We start from the raw sequence: 9,419 nt of genomic DNA on the forward strand, positions 1-9,419 counted from the left end.
GTTCCTGTTTAAGATACAACACAGGAACACTGAGAGCAGGATATGCTGTGTGCACAATTTCTGGTATACTTGAAGCATCTTGGCTTCGAGGAGTATATTCGGCACAAGTGGCGGAACTGGTAGCCCTTACGAGAGCATGCCATGTTTCTGCACAGCTTAAAGTTACCATCTATACGAACAGCCAGTATCGATTTGGAAAAGTCCATGATCTTGGCCAGTTGTGGTCACAGAGAGGTTTCCTGACCTCTTCTGGTTCACCAGTGAGAAATGGTGAGAGAATTCATGAATTGTTACAAGCTATTCAAATGCCTGAGAAGATTGCTGTGGTGGAATGCAGTGCACACCAGAAATCAGAAGATTTTGGGGGTCATTATGACCATGGCGGAAGGCGGAGAAGCAGCGGTAAGACCGCCAACAGTCTGGCAGTCTTTTTTTTTGTATTAAGACCATGGCGGTTACCGCCATGGTCATCCGCCGGTTCTCCGTTCCGCCCGCCAGGGCGGAGACGACTGCCGGGCTGGAGACCTGGGTCTCCAGCCCGGCGGCCGTCACTATACCGCCGGCGGTATTTTGACCCGGCTTACCGCCGTGGATTTCCTGCGGTTTGAACCGCCATGAAATCCATGGCGGTAAGCACTATCAGTGCCAGGGAAATCCTTCCCTGGCAATGAGAGGGGTCTCCCCCACCCCCCACCCGACTCCCTCGCCTACACCTCCCACCACCCCTGCCACCCCCCAAAGGTGGCAGGGCCCCCCTCCCCAACATCACATCACCCATACCCACACGACACGCATGCAGGCACCACCTTTACACTTACAGGCACACACGCCAACATACATGCCTACATCCACACACACAGTCAGACACACACACCCACATACAAACATACACGCACACATCCATACAGACATACCCACAGACATACACGCACTCATTCCCAAAACACGCAACACCCCCGCAAGCATACACGCACTCACACACCCCCTCTACATACACAGACGCACACCCCCATGCACCCACACAACACACAACACCCCCTCACCCCCTCCCCTAACGGACGATCAACTTACCTGTCCGTCGATCCTCCGGGAGGAGACGGGAACCATGGGGGCAGCTCCGCCGACACCACACCGCCAACAGAACACCGCCACGGCGAATCACAGGACGTGATTCGCTGGGCGGTGTTTTGTTGGCGTGGCGGTGGAGGGTGGAGCAACCTCCACTTCCCCGCCTCCCGCCAGTATGGCTGTTGGCGGCTCTCCGTCCGTAAAAGGACGGAGAGCTGCCAACGGTCATAATAGGCCGAGCGGCAAACCGCCACCACTGGCGGTCTTCCGCACGGCGGTCCCTCAGCGGTCTTGGAAAAAGACCGCCGAGGTTGTAATGACCACCTTTATGTCAATTGAAAATGGATATGCGGATCAAGTCGCAATATTTTGCGCAATCAACTGTATATTGTTCAAAGATAAATGGGAATTGTTATCTGATAAAGACGAGATGTGCCCAAGTTATGCATTACATGTTATAGATACCTTAGAAGAATTGAAAACATTGCAGGATAATGTTGAAAGGGAAGAAAACAAGACATGGATTAAACTGAAATGTGTCCAGCCTGAAGATGAACTGTGGGTTTCAGAAGAGGGACCGTTCAGGTTGCCAAATAGTTTGTTGACTTAAATGGTGAGATATTATCATGATCAAGCACATGTTGGGAGGGATGCTATGATTCGAGTATTCAAACTAAATTGGTTCAATCCAAAGTTTAGACAGGTTGCCGAAGCAGTTTGCCATTGATGCGTCATTTGCAGGCAAATGAATGTGGGTGAAGGGACAGTAGTCAATTTGAGCCACATTGGAAGAGCAGAAGGTCCATTCAGCAGAATGCAGATGGATTTCATTGAGATGCCTGTATGTGGAGGACTGAGATATGTGTTGGTAATTGTCTGCATCTTTAGTCATTGGATTGAAGCTTACCCTACACAAAGAAATGACAGCCTCACAGTAGCAAAGTTACTGCTTAGGGAACTTATACCACGTTTTGGGTTTCCTGTCGCTTTAGAATCAGACAGAGGAAGAGTGAGGTAATTAAATTACTATTTTCAGCTTTAAACATCGAGCAGAAGTTGCATTGTAGCTACCGCCCGAAGCATCAGGACTTCTGGAACAGATGAATGGTACGTTGAAATCAAGAATGGCGAAAATGTGTCACCGCATGAGATCCTCATGGGCAGAGCAATGAGGTTGCCAGCGGTTCCTGCAAATGCTCCTGTGAACATAACAGATGATATGGTGTTGGACTACTGCAAAGGTCTGGCCAATGTGGTTCGCTCTTTCTCTCATCAGGTGGAAGCTACCACACTGCAACCGTCTCAAGATCATGGACTCAACCTGAGAGCAGGTGACTGTGATGTAATCATAAAGCATGTGAGGAAGATGTGGTTGGAGCCTCGGTTGAAGGGTCCTTACCAGGTAGTGCTGATCACTACTACAGCTCTGAAGTGCGCTGGAGTACCGAACTGGACCCACTCCTCCTGAACCAGTTGCAGATACATCAAGAGAAAATCCTGCAGAACAAAGAGAAATTACAAGTTCGACACTGAAAAGAGCATTAACGAAAGGTCCACTGAAAAGGAGATAAGTGGCCGAAGTCACAAGCGAAGAGAAAAGAAGCAATTACAGTGACAACAATTGAGGAGGAAGTAGACACAACAAGGAGAGAAGATTTGAGTGATGGAGAATTAAATGGAGATCGAAGATCGAAAAGAGAAGGAATTGCAAGTCGAACATACGCTGGTCCTGAATGGGCGTATGCAACAACAAGTGAATGGCAAAGAGAATTTTTGTCTTTTTGTTTTAACCAAGATATACCAGATCAATATTTTGGCACTTGAAGGAAATCAATGAACTGAACTGTTGAAAACTGTAAACTGAGAAAGGTGCAAAGAAAGAGACTATTGAAAGCACCCGGAAAATACTTTTGATAACCTGATTTGACAAGCTGCTAAACTGATTTTGACAACTTACCTATTTTTGACAAAAAAGATCCTGGAAGAAAGACTGAAAGCTGTAAATAATTGCTAAAGAAGATCAAATATTTTTTTTTTGGTTGCTGCATTGTTATAATTTTTCTCTTCTACTTTCTGATTTTTACAGATCATGAGTAACCTTAGCCAGCAGGGTAGGAAACATAGGTGCTGTAAATATATGAGTATTGATTTGGCGATTGTATGCATGGTATTGTGCCTGGTATTGATTGTGGGTATGACTGTTCTTGACAAGAGTAAAGCCAACCATACCTTAGCTTTTGAGACAACTACTGCACTCACAGAAATAGAGAAGTTTAGGTTGTTGGGGGCTGGCCCTCTGTGCACTGTACAAAATCTAGTACACTATGCAAAGGGTCCGGGCAACCACACTGGTTTCCAGAGGTAAAAAATAGATCACCTAATGCTCCAATTTTTAAGGTAGGTGGTCGAGCAGTTCGGCTATTCCAGGAGATATGCTAAGCATTTGCTGTACTCACAAATCCAATCATGCACCACACACACTCAATGAATAACACAATACCAGAATTTATAAAAAAAATACTTCAGACTTTTATATAAATTTTAAGACCAAGATCTTTAGAATACGTTAAGTACTTTTCAAATTTTGACTTTTTAAAGTTTTAGCAAAGTTAGTTTTTCTGTGCGTAATTACGCACCATTGGAATCAATGCACAGGCACCTTTAAAAATGCAGTAAACATCACTCAGTAGAGTTACCAGTCTCTTCTCTTGCAGGGTGGTCCCAGCAGTCGGTGGGCACACTGTGCCAGCTGGGGAGTCTCAGGCATCTCCCGGTTCCGGCAGGAGCAGCGTTGGAGAGGTTCTTGGCACAGGCACAGGGCCGTCAGGAGGGGCCACTTGGAAAAGGAGCTGGTTTGCAGATTTGAAGATGGTGCCTTGGGGTCCCCATGGGCTGTTGAGGTTGCAAGGGGTTGGGGACCCGGGGCACACAGCAGATCCTGCGATGCAATGCCCAGGGTGGCCAGGTGCAGGGTGAGTTGGAGGTCCAGGAGCTGTGCGCAATGGAGTCCTTTGGAGCTGGAGGGGAGTCACTTTGAGGGCTGCTTACAGGGGGCACTCTGGTCAGAGGTCCGGGGTATTCCTGAAGTCCCTCAACTAGGGCTTCCTCCTGATCCTTTTTCAGCTCTGGGAGAGCTTGTTTTCTGCTTGTCCGACATCAGCTGACCAGTACCCAGGGGTATTGGCGTAACTCGGCCACTAGAGGGCACAGTGCCACCAAACTTGGCACAGTTGTGGGACACGTCCGGCCGGACTTTGGTGTGTCATTGGGTCTGGCTGTGACTTCCGGTCACGGAGATATCGGCCGGTCAGTGAAGTGACCTTCACTGGTTTCCTGGTCCTTTGCAGGTTTCTTGCTTTTTTTGAATGGTGCCTCCACTCAGGAGGGAGATCTGGGATGATTCTTGAAGCCTGGAGGTCCCTGGGTTTCCTGGGGTCGGTCCAGTGTCTCGCTCCTCCACAGCAGCGATTTTCAGGCCCTGGGAGCAGCAGGCAGGGTTTATCGCCTTTTCTTGAGCTGTGGTCTTCTTTTGGGGCTGGTCTTCTTTTCTTCTTTGAATCCTTAACAAATCAGTTTCAAATCTGATTTCTTGGTCCAGGTGAGCCCACTACATACTGAATTTTGTGGGTGTTTTAGGGGGAGCCTGGCAGTGTCCAATGGGACACTTACCCCTGGGTGGCTGCACCCACTTCAGTGACCACTTCCTGTGGGAAGGGTGACTTCCCAAAACCTGATTGGATATTTTCCTCCATTCCAAGATGGAGAAAAATGAAATGCAGGGTCCACTTCGCCTGCAAGCCCCTAGGGTTGATGCATGCTCAGTGAGGCCACCCCTACCCTTTGTGTGGTTTCTCACCTTTGATCCCTCCAGAAGTAGGGGCTTGCGAAAGGGGAGGCCATCTGCTGCTAGCAGCAGGCCTGGGGATTGAGTTTCAATGGCGGTAACCCTTTGAAGCTCACTGCCAGGGCAGTGCACATTCCTAAGGGAGGGGGAGTTAGCTTCTTTACCCAGGAAGGGCTTTGTTTCACAAACCAGAGATACAGGGCTCAGGCTCAGGGTTTGTGTATTGGCAGTCTGGATGTGGCAGGCTTGCTGGAACTAGTCAGCAACCATGCCAGGATAGGTAGTTTTTGCAGGGGGCACCTCTAAGGTGACCCCCGGGTACATTTCATAATAACTCCAGTACTGGTACCAGTTTGGATTTATCATTCTGAGTTGTTTGATACCAAACAACCCAGGGTTCAGAGTAGCCATTATGTAGCTGGGAAACTCGTATTGACCAGTGTCCAGCACATATATTAACATGGCTGCTCTGTTCACTCACTATATCCCAGAATTGGCAAGGACACAGTGGGGGCATACTACTCATGCAATTGTGCCCTCACATATAGTATGGTGCACCCTGCCTTAGGGCTGGAAGGCCTGCTAGAGGGGGGACTTACCCATAACATATGCAGTGTAGGGTGGACAGGGAACACAGGGAGTGTGCCATGTCGAGTTTGTATTTTAGGTTTGCACCAGGACACTCAGCCTGCTATGACAGTGCTGGGAGCATTTGGATGCATAGCCCTTGAGGGTGGCACAATCGGTGCTGCTGCCCTCTGGGGCTTACCCATCATACCCCATGCCCTGGGTACCTAAGTACCTTTAACTAGGGACTTATAGTGGTAGCTAAAGGTGTAACCAATTACTTTTACCATGTTTTAGGGAAAGGACACTGGCACTGGGAATCTGGTTAGCAGGATCCCAGTGCACTCCAGTCCAAGTTGCATTCAGAAACCAGGCAAAAAGTGGGGGGGCACTGCAACAAGGAGCCAGTCTCTCACATATGTTAGATGAGAAATATCTGCACGTAGATAATACACAAGGAGAACTTTCTTCAAATGTCTTCTATCGCTTATTAAGTGAGTATGTTGAGACGATGGATGTGAGAGACTGATGTGTGTGCATGCAGATTCCTTTGTCAGTCGAGGAAGGAGTCACTTATCATAGTTTGCCCATTACTTACAGGATAAGTTGTAGTATGCTACTAACAAGATTCTATAACCAGGAGTACATTCAGTATTTCTACTCCAATTATGCAGTTGTATTTTTGTTTGTTCCTTTAATTAAGTACCTGAGTAGAGTGGCTAAGGAGAACAATATAAATTAGTGAGAGGATACTTTGATCCTACGTTGACTTTTGGCCCCACATATGCGCACCACAACCATTTGACATGCTTGCTTACACCCATAGAAAAGAACTTCTTAGATCCTACAGATGATAGGAGAAAGGCATTAAAGGAGAAATTAGAAAAGGGCTTAGAGAAAAGGACATTTAGAAATGATTATGCATTTAGTGACATAAAGACACAAGGGAGGTTAGCTTTAGATGCGCAACACGTAGGAAAACATTCTCTACATAGACCTAAATCTAGAACTGATACATTGTTTGTGGGAACGAGTGAATGTAGACATGTGTTTTTGTTTGAAAGTAAATGGACATTCATGTTGAATGGACAGGATCCGGCAATTCCAGGAGTTTATTACATCTGTGGACCAAATGCATATTACTGTCTTCCAAGAGGATGGTATGGCACGTTATTTGGGGATATTTTCCCAAAGATATTTCAAATAGAGAACTTGAGTAAATTGCCAAAAATGACTGAATTACACCATGTTCGACAAAAGCGAGAATCATATTCTGGCATAGTTGGAGACATATTTGGAGCAATCATTCCTTCAGTAGGAGTTGTTCTGAATTCATTGAAAATTCAAAAGTTGTCTACTATAGTGGATAACATGCTGACAATTGTTTCAGGAGCCATGATCCTAATGGATACAGAAATGGCTGCGGTAAGATCTATGACTCTTCAGAACCGCATTGCGTTAGACATTCTTTAGCAAAGGATGGCGGAGTTTGCAAAATGTTGAACTCGAAGCATTGTTGCTCATATATTCCTGATAATGGCAAAGAAATTAGAAGCTTGATTAGTAATCTGACTAATGATAGTGCTGATTTGAAAGAGCTGAAAGAACCAGGAGGTTGGGAAAAGGTTGGCAAATGATTTGCTCCAATGGGAAATTGGCTTGGCAATCTAGGAAAAGGGATAATATTGAAAATAATACAAGGGATATTTAGTATTGTGATTTGCATAATTGGAGCATGGGGAGTGTGTAAATTGTATCATGTGATTAAATTGAAGAAAATGAAAAATGATCAGAGGAGGGAAGAAATTAAAATGGAAAATGTATTCAGGATAAATTCAAAAAGAGAAAGAAGATAAAGGGAAGACAAATTTTAGCAAAGCAAAAATTTGTGTGGGAAGATGTAAGTGTGATGTCATATTTAGTCATCAGAGGAGGGATTGTGAAGCCTGAATCTTTACTAATAAAATATTCATGGTTTCTGAATGTTAAATCTGCATAGAAAATGAATTATTGTAGAAAATAATGCACGTCTTGGAAAATGTGCCCACTTCAGTGGCCGTTGTTAATCATGAAGTGTCCTTATTAAAATGAAATGATGTTTTCATGTTTAGATTAATGTAGTAGTCTGATATATTGATGATTACTTATTATGTATTTGCTTTATTAATTGTAGGCCTTAAGTTAGTGAGGTCTTGGGCCTAGTTGCACAGCCTCATGTTAAGTTGCACTGTTTAAATAATTCACATAAAATGGCTGTTTAGAGAAATGAATACTTGTATTGTTTAACTGACTTGACCAAACGCAAGTAGATGGTTTCTTTTCCCCATGAGATCTTCTTGCTTGAATATGCAGTATTAGTTATTGTTACAATGTTAAGTTTCTGTGTGTGTGAAAGCGATATTCCCAAGAGCTAACAATGGATGCACTGACTGAAGGACAGAGAGATACCAAATTGTTACCTGACAAGTCTGACGATGAAAACAGGAGAATAGGAGCCAATCATCGACATGTGAGACAATTTAGTTATATCTTAGATTTGAAGTTCTACTTTCATAGGCCTAAATGTAAATGTATGATTCTTTGACCAATAGCAACGTGGAAAGAGTTTTGGATGATTTTAACTTAGCCCGACTACACGGAGAGAGAGGTGCTCATTTTTCTTAATCCTTTGCTGAGACGCCATTCAGATCATTCTAACCTATTTGATTCATCTACTTAGAGAATTCAACTTGAACTTTATTGCTTAGACTTTTGATGCTGAATGCTGATCCTTAAACTATGCTTTACCAATGGTTCGGATAGCTTAGAGTCCCCTGTTCTGAACGATTCTCTTTCATGGTCCGATGCTGACCGAACACATGTCCAATTGACGAAGACAGTCACAGCTTGCTGATCCATACCGAGGAGAGGTATTAATCAAATGTTATTGTTTTTGATGTAATTTGTCTTTTGTTCCTAGATACCAACCGCTAATTTTGATAGAGCCATAGCTAGATGTTGTTCCAAATTTGTGTTGAATAAATTGTTTTGCATGAAGCCCAAACATGCTATTCTAATAGGAAGGTTAGCTACGAGACCCACAGAAAATGTTAAATGTATGCTACTTCTATTGTGCAGTTATTCTTGCTATTAATTTATACAGTAACTCTAGAGTGCGCAGTGATCCATGGATTGATTAAATTGAGATTCTTTAGAAGATTTGGTCAACCAGTGTATTTGATATTGAGACTAAGGCGGTCATTCTGACCCTGGCGGTCAAAGACCGCCAGGGCGGAGGACCGCGGGAGCACCGCCGACAGGCCGGCGGTGCTCCAATGGGGATTCCGACCGCGGCGGTAAAGCCGCGGTCGGACCGGCACCACTGGCGGGCTCCCGCCAGTGTACCGCCGCCCCATTGAATCCTCCACGGCGGCGCAGCTTGCTGCGCCGCCGAGGGGATTCCGACCCCCCCTACCGCCATCCAGATCCCGGCGGTCCGACCGCCGGGATCCGGATGGCGGTAGGGGGGGTCGCGGGGCCCCTGGGGGCCCCTGCAGTGCCCATGCCACTGGCATGGGCATTGCAGGGGCCCCCGTAAGAGGGCCCCTAAATGTATTTCTCTGTCTGCTGCGCAGACAGTGAAATACGCGACGGGTGCAACTGCACCCGTCGCACAGCTTCCACTCCGCCGGCTCGATTCCGAGCCGGCTTCATCGTGGAAGCCTCTTTCCCGCTGGGCTGGCGGGCGGCCTGAAGGCGACCGCCCGCCAGCCCAGCGGGAAAGTCAGAATTACCGCCGCGGTCTTTCGAACGCGGAACGGTAAGCTGACGGCGGGACTTTGGCCAAGGTCAGAATGAGGGCCTAAGTTATATAATATTAGCATTCTTAATATAGGGAAATTAACATTTACAAGAAAGGTGTGGTTATTCATGGCCAAATGGGCTATGGTGTGTGGAATTA

The sequence above is a fragment of the Pleurodeles waltl genome, chromosome 7 (assembly GCF_031143425.1).
Source record: "Pleurodeles waltl isolate 20211129_DDA chromosome 7, aPleWal1.hap1.20221129, whole genome shotgun sequence".
Taxonomy (NCBI): Eukaryota; Metazoa; Chordata; class Amphibia; order Caudata; family Salamandridae; genus Pleurodeles; species Pleurodeles waltl.